Source organism: Tauraco erythrolophus, chromosome 10 (assembly GCF_009769465.1).
Source record: "Tauraco erythrolophus isolate bTauEry1 chromosome 10, bTauEry1.pri, whole genome shotgun sequence".
Lineage (NCBI taxonomy): Eukaryota > Metazoa > Chordata > Aves > Musophagiformes > Musophagidae > Tauraco > Tauraco erythrolophus.
Window position 1 is genome coordinate 7116909 of NC_141474.1, and position 10565 is coordinate 7127473.

The following is a 10565-nucleotide window of genomic DNA, read 5'->3' on the forward strand; positions in this document are numbered from 1 at the left end:
TTCAGTATGTGTGATGCACTAGACTTTGTGTATTTAATTTCTGCTTATTTTCTGACAAACAGCCTGCAATGCAGTACCTCTATCCAAAGAGCCAATGATGTGCTTTCAGCTTGGGTTAATTTTAATTGGACTAAGGAAAACATAGAAAGATGAAATATGAAAGAGGGAGCAGGCGGCCTCCCTCTGCTAATATCATCTTTTGTGGGCCCCAGTGATGGTGATGGAGATTCTTGTGCAAAATTCTGGTTCTCTTGAAGTCAATGGGAGTTTCACCATTGACTCCGATGGGGACAGAATTTCACCTCTTAATGTTTATTAGATGCAGCAGGCAGAAAGCAGACTCACAGCTATAAAGGCTGTGACGTTTTATGGTTCTGACTCTGCAACCACTCAAGCACATGCTTAATTTTGCCACAGCAATAAAGTTAAGTGCCAGCTTAAGTGTTTTCAAGAAGGGGTCTCCTTTACACTTGAACCAGTCTATATTTAATCATAAATCAGGAATTCGCCTTCTTCCTCACCCCTCCCCTCCAAAACAAAAAGATTCTGAATGTGATCATCAAACTCTTTCTACTTTGCTCAAAAATAATTGCCTTTTTTTTTCATTTTTTGTCCAAAAAAAAAGCAAAAGGAGCTTAAGGAATGAGTACCTCAGCTGAAGCGGTGTTGCTTAGATGACATTTGACTTAAAGCAAGTTAGTCATTTCAAACAGATTCAAAAGGGAAATTTCCTTTTCCAACAATTTATTATAAATATTTCAGACAATGGCTATTTCCATAGAAAAAGTGAAGATTTTGCACAACACTGTACAGCCAAAATATTTTTTCTTAAGTTTTTGAACTTCATAGACAGTGCTAGCCTTGTTCTTCACATCAGGGCAAATCCTGCTCCTTTTGCATGTAGCAGCACTTGTGTATTTGTTTCCACTTAATTTTAACCAAAGTGCGTGAGAAACGTGAGTTTCTCATGAGTGAGAGGCATTTAAGCTAGATGAAATCAAGCATAAAATTTTAGAGGGATAGCACTTAATCAGTGAAATAACTTAGGATTCATGACTGGTTGCTTTCCCATTATTACCAGTCTTTATGTCAGGAGTAGATGCCTTTGTGAAACAAATGCTTCAGCTTAAACAGACTCATAGGTTCATAGCAAACTGTGCTGAAGCAGCCTCTTTCAGTCTATCCCCCTGCCCTAAGCCAAATAATTTGTACCCATATTATTCCTATCACTAATCTCATCTTCAGTGATGTGCATTATAATCTTCCTGGGGAAGCTATTCCAGGACTGAATTGCTGTTATTGCAAGAAGACCATTCCTTTTTTGTATCAAAGGTACTCCGGCTGTGTTTTTCTTGAAGATCCATGCCCAAACCTGGGTACAGTACTTCAGCTGAAGTCTTTCCAGTGCTAAACAGGTGGGAAGGATGACTTCATGTTGTCCATGGAGATGAAGTAATCCTTCTGCTTGGCAGTGATAAGGCTGGTTTTGATGCAGGGATGGGTGGATGGGGGTCTTTGATGTGTATTATACTGAAGGGCCAACTAGATGGTCATGGAAGTCCCTTCTGGTTTTAAATCTAAGAAAGACAGTGTGGATGATGAGTGTATGGTAAATTCCTTCACGGGTTCTCTTCTTATGCTAATATCGTAGTTGATAATAATAGAGGAAGTAGTCCACTGGGTAGGGGGAATGATGAGGATGAGTCACTTTTAGACTCATCAGGAACCCAAGCAGATGCTGTGCTTCTGCTTGATTTAGTGCACTTGCCCCTTCACCCTACTTGGTCTTCCCAGAACTATCTGTGGCAACGTGGCCGAGGTAGAAACTGGAAAAATGTATATACAACAGAGACAGTTGTAAGAAAAAACGTAACTTATGTGACAGTCAGCTGAAAGCTGATGACAAACAGGATGCAGAGAGTAAAGGCTCATCATGGGAGCTGTGGCTACGTTTCCCTCACAGTTTGGAGAGCCTTAAGGCTGCACTTGCTTGCTGCCTAGACCCCACTTCGTACTCCACCTAGGCCATCAGTTTTGGGTGGAATGATGTAAGGCAAGAGGAGCTGAGGAGCTTCGCAAAATGCCTCTGACAAGAGTGGATGTGACATGCAGGCAGCCTGAGCTCTGGAGCAGAGTGCGTTCCAGGTGCTGTCCTAGCCGGCTCAGCACAGCAACAGCCAGAGGGATTGGTGGCTGGGAAACACAGTGACGGAATGGCAGGAGAGGGTATGGGGCGCCTGGAAGAGACTGTGTCAGAAGAGGAAGGTGTATGGGGGCACAGGAGATTTGGGAGGTAGAAGGGAGCATGGAGTTGTACTTTGCAGGAGTCTGGAAAGCACTGAGGGAAGGAAGGATTGGGTGCTGGTGGGTAAGAAAATACAAGAGCCCAGGAGTTCAGCTTTGGTAATTACTCTTTCTCATGAGCTTCTGGGTTACAGTAATGGAAGTTTTACAGTGCTGTTGAGCTGTGTGTTGAAAAAACAATCCTTCAGCTTTCAACTAATTTAGTTACCATCTGTAAGCTGTTTAGCTAATTCCCCTCATTTCACTTTCACCATTTAATTTTGCTATGTATGCCTTTTCTTCATTACACCTCCTACAGATGCATCTGTACGGGCACAGAGTAGCACGTAGGTGTGTAACTCCGGATTTTCTGTAGAACTGGAAAAACACAGTTGTCATTGATGTGGTTTGCGGGCAGAAAGGGATGATGTGAGATTACTGTAGCCCATCCACAGACTGTAGGCATTTTGTTGTGGGGACCAGTGGTCTGTTTCTCACCACAGTGTATTCTAGACAGACGCGGAAAGTGTGAAATGCATAAGTAAAAAGTGCTTTATGCCACAAAACTCCAATATTGGCGTTGGTACAGATGCCTGAATTTTATTTTGTGCCTTCTGTACAAAACTCAATTCACTGTTGGATTTCAGATTTCAAAGTTAACATATTAAAGTTGTCCTTAGTTCACCCAACTCCAGTGAAGTATTGCGACTTATATGATTCATAAGATTTCCCTGGAACCCAGGGGCATATCAGCTGTCGTGGCAAGGCACAGCGAGGTGAGTTAATTAATAGCATTCCAACATATCCTGGGCTAATAGTGAAGAATCCCAGAAGAAGGAAAGCACTGTAATTGTGCCAGATCCATCTTGTGTTTCCTATAGTTTCATTCTTGAATTTTTTTCATATATATTATATTGTCTCGATGCCAGTGATCATGGTCTCTGAAATTAAAAGCGTTCCTCATAAAGAGGATTATGAGATTAAAAATATTGCTTGTAAAGAACACATTGATCCTCACTGGGAGTATGATAGACATAAAACCATCAAATTACTGATGTCACCAAATAAAACTAATTTAGGAGATAACAGTGCATTTTTAAAGAAATAGTGGGGATGTGTTAGATTTACAAACTGTAGGAACTCTCCTTCCCAGTATGCTCATTCTTCATTTATCATTTTATAATAAGAAAACCCCTTAAACTTAAAGTTAGTCTCATACAAATGTCACTTACTAGCTTTCTTGCTAATCCAGAGGAAATATTATCCTAGTGGTCCCTGAGGTCCAATGTCTAGGTGTTGGATACATGATAAACTTACTTGAAGCTTTCTTAGTGAAATATAGTCCTCTGGAGACAGCTGTGGATTTAATTTTTCAAGCTTTAGTACAACCTAACCCCTTAAAAATAAGATTTAAGTTTCCCTTGTCAGGTCACTTAAGAGTTTCTTCTTTTATTTTACTCTTTTTTTTTTCCTCCTCTGCTACTTGCCCAGACTTCTAATCCTCAGCCTCTGGAGGAAACATTTAACCATCTCAAACTTTTCATGTCTTGATTATTTTTTGGTTCCAAAGGACAACACACATACATTTGACTTTCGATGGTTCTAGTCTGAGAGCTCAGATAGAAAGTGTCCATGCAAAGCAAATAGTTTCCAGTCTTGATCATTTAGTTTCTACTTTCAGTTCTGAGCAGAGGTGGGTTTTGCAAATTTCGAGCCACTCCTCTGTGTAAGATCAGTATTTCCCAAAAAGAGGTGTGTTTATAGTTTCAGCAATCCATGTTCCCATGTGTTTACGCTGTCCAGGAGCTGGGCTTAATCTAGTTTTCTTGCCCCTTGATACTTACCACTTGGTTTTCCAGAAACTGAGTTCAGTGTTCCAAGGCATGCACAGGATTTAACCGCATAGTTCCTGGTGTTGTGAAACTCCACACAATGCAGAGACAATTTAAGGATGAAGCCTATCCAAGCCAGTAATGTCACAGATACACTTCATCTGAGATGCAGGGGTGGTATTTACTGATCCAGTAAAACTGCTGCTTACGACTCCTGATCCCCTCTAGTTCCCTGGTGCAGCAGCCCCCCGCCCCCAGCTTCTGCCAGACTGTTCCTTCTCAGGAGCTAAAGGTGGAAGAGGCCTTTCAAGGTCACTTGTCAGATTTGTTCCCTACAGTCTAGTTTTCTTTTTTCCTTTCAGCTTGTTTTCCTTTGGCTTTCTCAGGAAATTAGTTTTATCTTGCCTTACCTATCCATGCATTCATCATCTCTCTTCTTCCTCCCTCTAATAACTTCATGACATGTTGGCCAAGCGCGATCACCATTGAAAGATGTGTGCAGAGTTTAAAAGTTAATTAAGTTTCTAGAGGTTTGTGCGCTCTGGCTGCCAGGTAAATGAGCGAGACCCATGACAGGGACTGCACTGCGGGAGAGTTAAGCAGAGTTCAGCTCTTTGGCAGCAGCGAGAGGTCAGTCCCTCTGTGCACACTTGCCAGACAGACAGCACAGATGAACAGGCTGGCCAGGCTGTCCCGGAGCAGCTCCGGACTGGCTGCAGCACCGGCAGTTTCTTGTCCAGAGTGGATCTTTCATGGTAGATGGCAAGTCAGAGAGGGTATGGAGCTTGTTTCAGGTAGAAGCAGTTAAGACACAAATCTAAAAGAAACTAAGCAACTCCTGTTGCTCTATGAGTTGCAGAACAACGCATTTTCCAGTCTAGTTTTAACTGCCCCAACAAAAAGGACATTTTCCACCCCTGCTGTGAAATGTGCTGCTGTACCAGATCAGGGGAATGTCAGTCTGTTGTTTGCCATCATAGCCAACAGTGGGGGCGGATCCGCAGAGCTCCATACGCCACTCAGCCAGAACGAGATCTTTGTTAGCTTTCACCTAGAAAAGTAACCTTACCGTGCACTCAAGCCAACAGAGGGCAATATATGCAAAATTCAACGTTGAGAAGAAATGCTTTTAAAAGACGACTCTAAGCAGCCCAGCCCTTACTGTATCTGGAGTCACATATCACAGTGAAAGGCAGCATTCCACGCTGGACCTAAAACCTTCTCAGGCTCCATCAATTAAACCACCACATATGGGGTGGAAGAGACTCAGCAAGGAACTCTCACTAGGGTTCAATGAAAACCAGATGCTGTGGGCACAGCTGTCATGCTTCTTATCAAGAACAACAGAGCAGCCCTGCTGCAGTTTCATCAGGAACCCTGGCCTTCCTTCCCTTCAGCCCCAGCAGTACTGAGAGTCCCTAACCAGAACCAACTAAAATCCTCATGGCCAAAGCATGCTGGAGTCCTCCCTAAATACTGCTATTTACGTTAGCATACTGTTTATGCATCTCCAAAGCAGGGTCCCGCTGTGACTCTTGCCATGCTTGAGACATGATGAGACAGGCTCCCACTCCTACCTAAGAGTGGCTTCATTCACTCCCTTAAAAATGTAATTTAGTGTTGGCTCCAGAGCTAGAAGGATTAGAGGGAAAGAACTGTGTTTTCCCTCCATAGGGATAAAGCTCTGGCCAATTTCGTTTACATGAATTATAATGTATTTACCCATAGGGCTCACATGCTGTGTTTTGTTGCTTTAGATGGAATTCCAGATTGCCGAATTCCAATTGTATAAATGATAACAGATTGCTGCCGTGACTGCACCCGTGAAAATACGCGGGAATTGTGCAGGATGTGCCCTGAAGGGCATGAGTCATCCTGACCTACAGGCAGTGAACTCTGCTTTGGAAATGTGGTTCAAAGTGAGGGTTTCTCTTGAGAGATCAGAAGTCCTATCCCAAGGTTGGGTCTCTGCCCAAGGACCTGTTTTGCTCTGCATTTCCTTGTGTCCTTTTGCCACACAGTGATTTTGCAAGACTGACTAGTCGACTGGTGACAACAACATTATTATTGTTTGCGCTTGTAAATGGTAGGCTGAAACCAAATTTACCTAAATTTAATTACAAATGAACAAATAAAGAAGTAGAAGAAGGGAAATAGCCCTGCAAACAAACCAAAACATTTTCTTTGGCTTGACACAGAAATTTTTTTTCGGGTGAGAAAAGAGAGATATTTCAGTTTCTCATCAACCCCAAACACTATTTTTTCTCTACTCAAAACCAAATTCTTTTCACAGTGCTACTTCTGAAGACTGCTGAGTCTAATTGGACCCATGAGCGGAGTTTAGGTGGCCGAGGATTGTGACTAAGAGTTCTGGACTTCAACAAGTCGGACAATTAGTGTATCCATTGTCATATTACTATTTCCCAGCTTGACACCCAGACACTGGTGTACACTGTTGCTCTGAATAAGCCACCGAAGCTGCAGTCAGAAGAATTCAGGCAGTTGCTTTTTTGGCTGCAGCAAAGTCAGTTGTAAAGGTTACCACCTGCCATCCAACCTGCAGCTGTTCTTCACTGCCCTTGTAACTGCACGTGTGCTCTCTGCCTGCGCCTCTTCTGTCCACATGATCCTGTGGTTTTCAGGAACTTTCAAAAACTTGTTGTCAAAGATAAAACAAAAATTACTTGTTTTAACCACATTTATTCCTGACAGCATATGCCAGGCGTGAGCGTGAGGGAGAAGAATTAATATAGAGGCCTTTTTAAGATGAAGAGACATCTTACAGCAATCCCTATGGCTTGTCCATGTGGAAATCAGATTGCATACCAGGTGTTTTGTAAGCAGAACACAGTAATTTAAAGGCAAAACTGACCCTTTGTGACCTGCATGATATGTGGAGTTAGTGCACATGGTTTCCTTTTTCTCTTCTGTGCAGCTGGTGTGTTTCAGAAGTAGCATGTACAGCTCAGATCTGCAGAGACAGGTAGTTACCTGCTAATATAAAAATAAGTCCAACTTCTCTTTAAATACCCGAACACTCTGACAAACAGATCTTCCTTGGATCTTGCAGTGACTCATCATAAGCCATCTGGTACCTTATTTTAAACCTACTACCCTCAAGCAGAGATCAGCTGCAGGTATTTTAACAAGAAGCTGCTCTAGCTGATCCTTCATTTTAATCTGTGATAAACGTGATATCCTAGAACTGCCTTATCTCTTGGGGAGGAAGAAGACAACAGATGGAGGAACTATTTGTTTACTCACCAAAATACAAACACATTCTTATTTTAGACCAGAAGCTCTTCGAGGCAATGACTGTCACAGATTATGGCTGTGTCTACTGTTACTTTAGTGTACGGCTTCAGTTTATCCAGAGGTCCAGATTCTCCAGTGTCCCTGCTAGCAAGAAGAAGGCTGGCTTTCTGCCTCATCTTCAGAAACAGTCAAATGGCCATTTGGGAAAGGAAACTAAGGGAGTTGACTCACATTTCAGCAGTGACCCTACCAGTACTATGGTTGCCATTGTGCCCATACTCAAGTCCTATTCTTCTTGTTAATGGAGATGTAGGAGATATATTAGTGGATTAGTTGTTTGCTGCTTCTGGGTAGATCAATACCCCTCCTGCTCAGAATATGGGCTTAGAAGAGAGTATGAAGCAGGTGGAGTTGTGAGTTGTTCGTAGCAGATGTTGAAATGCTGCTGTTGACTAATAGGCAGAGAATATAGCACCTACTTTTTGAAAAAAAACCCCTGCACTTTCTGTGGCCTTTTTCAGGCATTTCTGGACACAAATCTGTATTTCTGCCTACCCTTTGACAGCAATAGGAAGTGCTTTGAAAGCACTTTAAAAGGCTTGATGGTGTTGTGATTCACCTACTTAGCTGCGCTCGTATCTGAGGACTGAGTGTGCATTCACAGTAACAGATTATAGAGCTGTTTAGAACAGGGACTTAGTCTTGGCCACATGCAAACAGAATAAATAGAATTAGTGTTTATGCAGCCTTACGTAGATCATCGCTCATTTTGTGTGAGGCAGGACTACTGCGAGTCAAAACTACCACCAATTTGTAAAAACCAGTTATAACCAGCATTTAGCCTGAAAAAGTAATCCTGTGAACTGTCATTTCTGACAGATTTGTGTTGTATCATTGAGAATGGTAAGTTTGAAAGAGAGGTGCAGATGTGCCTGTGCCCATCCCTGCTTATAGGTTTTATGGCATCTCAGAAGAGCAAAACTCACTGTGCTGAGTGACTCAAGGATGAGATCTGTCTCTCTACCCCATCTACTGCTTTGATGTGAGCTTTGAAGTACAAGGATTTGTTTGAGATAGGTTTAAATGTTCGGTGATGGGGTAGTAAAAGTCATAGAGACATACACAATGTGATTGCACTTATCTTTTCCTAAGGAAAGTGGGCTGGGAGCGTGTTACGAGAAGATCACTAGCAGGGCATTAAAAAGGTAAGGTCTGGCCCCGGGGTATGCCTTATTTCCCATGTGTATGTATTCACTGTCATAATTGGCCAGATTCTCGGAGGGTGTGATTTCAGAGAGCTTACTGGAGTCACAGTCGCTGGGGCACTTCGTAGGCACCAGAAAACCCAAAGGGAGAGTTAAGTCCCACTTGTACACAGAAGGCAGGAGAAACTGTGCCCTTTTCTGCTTTTGCACTTCATGTTGTCATAGTGAATGTAAAAGCCTAGGCCCTTGTGGACCTCATGAGTGTGAAAGCTATGGAGAGCCCTGGGACTGCAGTCCCAGCACCCTCCACAGTGCTCTCCCAGCATTTCACTCCACTAGGATATGTCAGGGGTTCGGTTTCAGCTTGGAGTCCCTGCTATCTCTAAGCATAGGGGTCACTTTGCTACACAATGGGCATTGCCAAAACTACAGCCATGACAAATGTGAAACGTGGTGTCAAATGCGGAACAGGTGGGCTCTGAGTTCCTAGGAGTGTCTTTTGTTGGTGACAAAGTGGGCTTGTGCAACGTCTTTCCAGAGCGTTAACTTGCTGTCTTGATGCATCCGTTCCTGGCACACTAACTGGCGAGTGGCTGAAAATAGATAAGGAAAGAGAAAGGGACAGATTTGTGAGAAAACCAAGAGACAGACCAGGAATGTGTCTGGGCACAGATATTTCAAAATTACTTGGAGAGAGCCTTATGCTTCTCTGATAGATACATGACTAGGAAGAAATTTGAGACTGAGTAATTAACAGGATGGCTGAAGTTTCCAAGGCTGGGTGAAGAGCATCATTCTCTGTTCAAGGAAGGGCTCAGACTTTGGTGCAGTGGCTTCAGAGCTGATAAAACCACTGCCGTGATCCCGCTCTCCCCACCCCATCCTCCATGGTGTGTTTCTGCCTCCCTTCTTGCTCTTTTCTGACAATTGTAAGCTCTGCACTGAGCTGCTTTACAGTGCTGACCCCACAGAAAAAGCCAATGGATGTGGCAAGCTGAAATGACTCAGCAGAGACCCCGACAGCAAGAATGTGAGAGCAAGGAGAGGTGGGAGCATAGAAACATATCTTCCAGTACTTAGTTTACCTTTGGCTGCCATGCGACCACCTTCAGCACACCTCTCTGACAGGACACAGGGAGGACGTAAGGCCACGGTGTATTGTGGCTGTATGGCTGCCTCCTCCACACAGCCGTCCCAGGTGGCTGTCCCAGACCCCATATTGTAGCGCATGACAAATTCCCTTGTGTCAGCTGTAGGCTGGACTGTAGAACTGATCCAACCTGAAAGAAAAATAAGTGTATTTTTCTGAATTATCTGATTCACTGATCTGTTCGCCAACAAGTTGGCATGATCATGTAGGCTGGAACAGCTTGGGGAGCAGCATGCCAATGCAGTTAGGTGAGAATGAGTAGTACAGGATGGTAGTTGGGGAAACAAGAAAGGCAGTAATACACAGGGATGGTTCTACCCCTAAATACTTTTAATAAGTAATATCAGAGCAGAGCTTCAGAGATTGACTGCTCAAGGAAGCGAGTCATGTTGGAAAATACGCTTTAATTGATGCATTGCTAAATGCTGCTAAGCATCATCTGTAGCTGAATTACTAGCAATTTTCCTTGGCGGAGGCTGGGTCTTCTTTGTTCTGCGCTCAGAAGCTTGATCAGATGTTTGTCGCCAGTGGCAGTACTGCTCAGGACATACGGCAGCCCATTTGTTTTGGAAACATCCAGCTTGCTGGTGCCTGTCGCTGCGTTACAAGTGTCCCTACATTGCAGATAGCTGGAAAAGAGGCAAAGCATGAACTTGAATCTGTTGCTTTCTCTTTGCTTGCTATAATCACAGTTTATTAGGACACACAGTTTGCGTAGAGGCATGTCCATGTTCTGTCTTCTGGCCTTTGTCTTGGGTGCCCTGGACTGAAAATAGCGAGGGAGAGACAGAGAAACAAAATCAGCCTGTGAGATACAGAAGAGGGAGATGGGAGATCCTG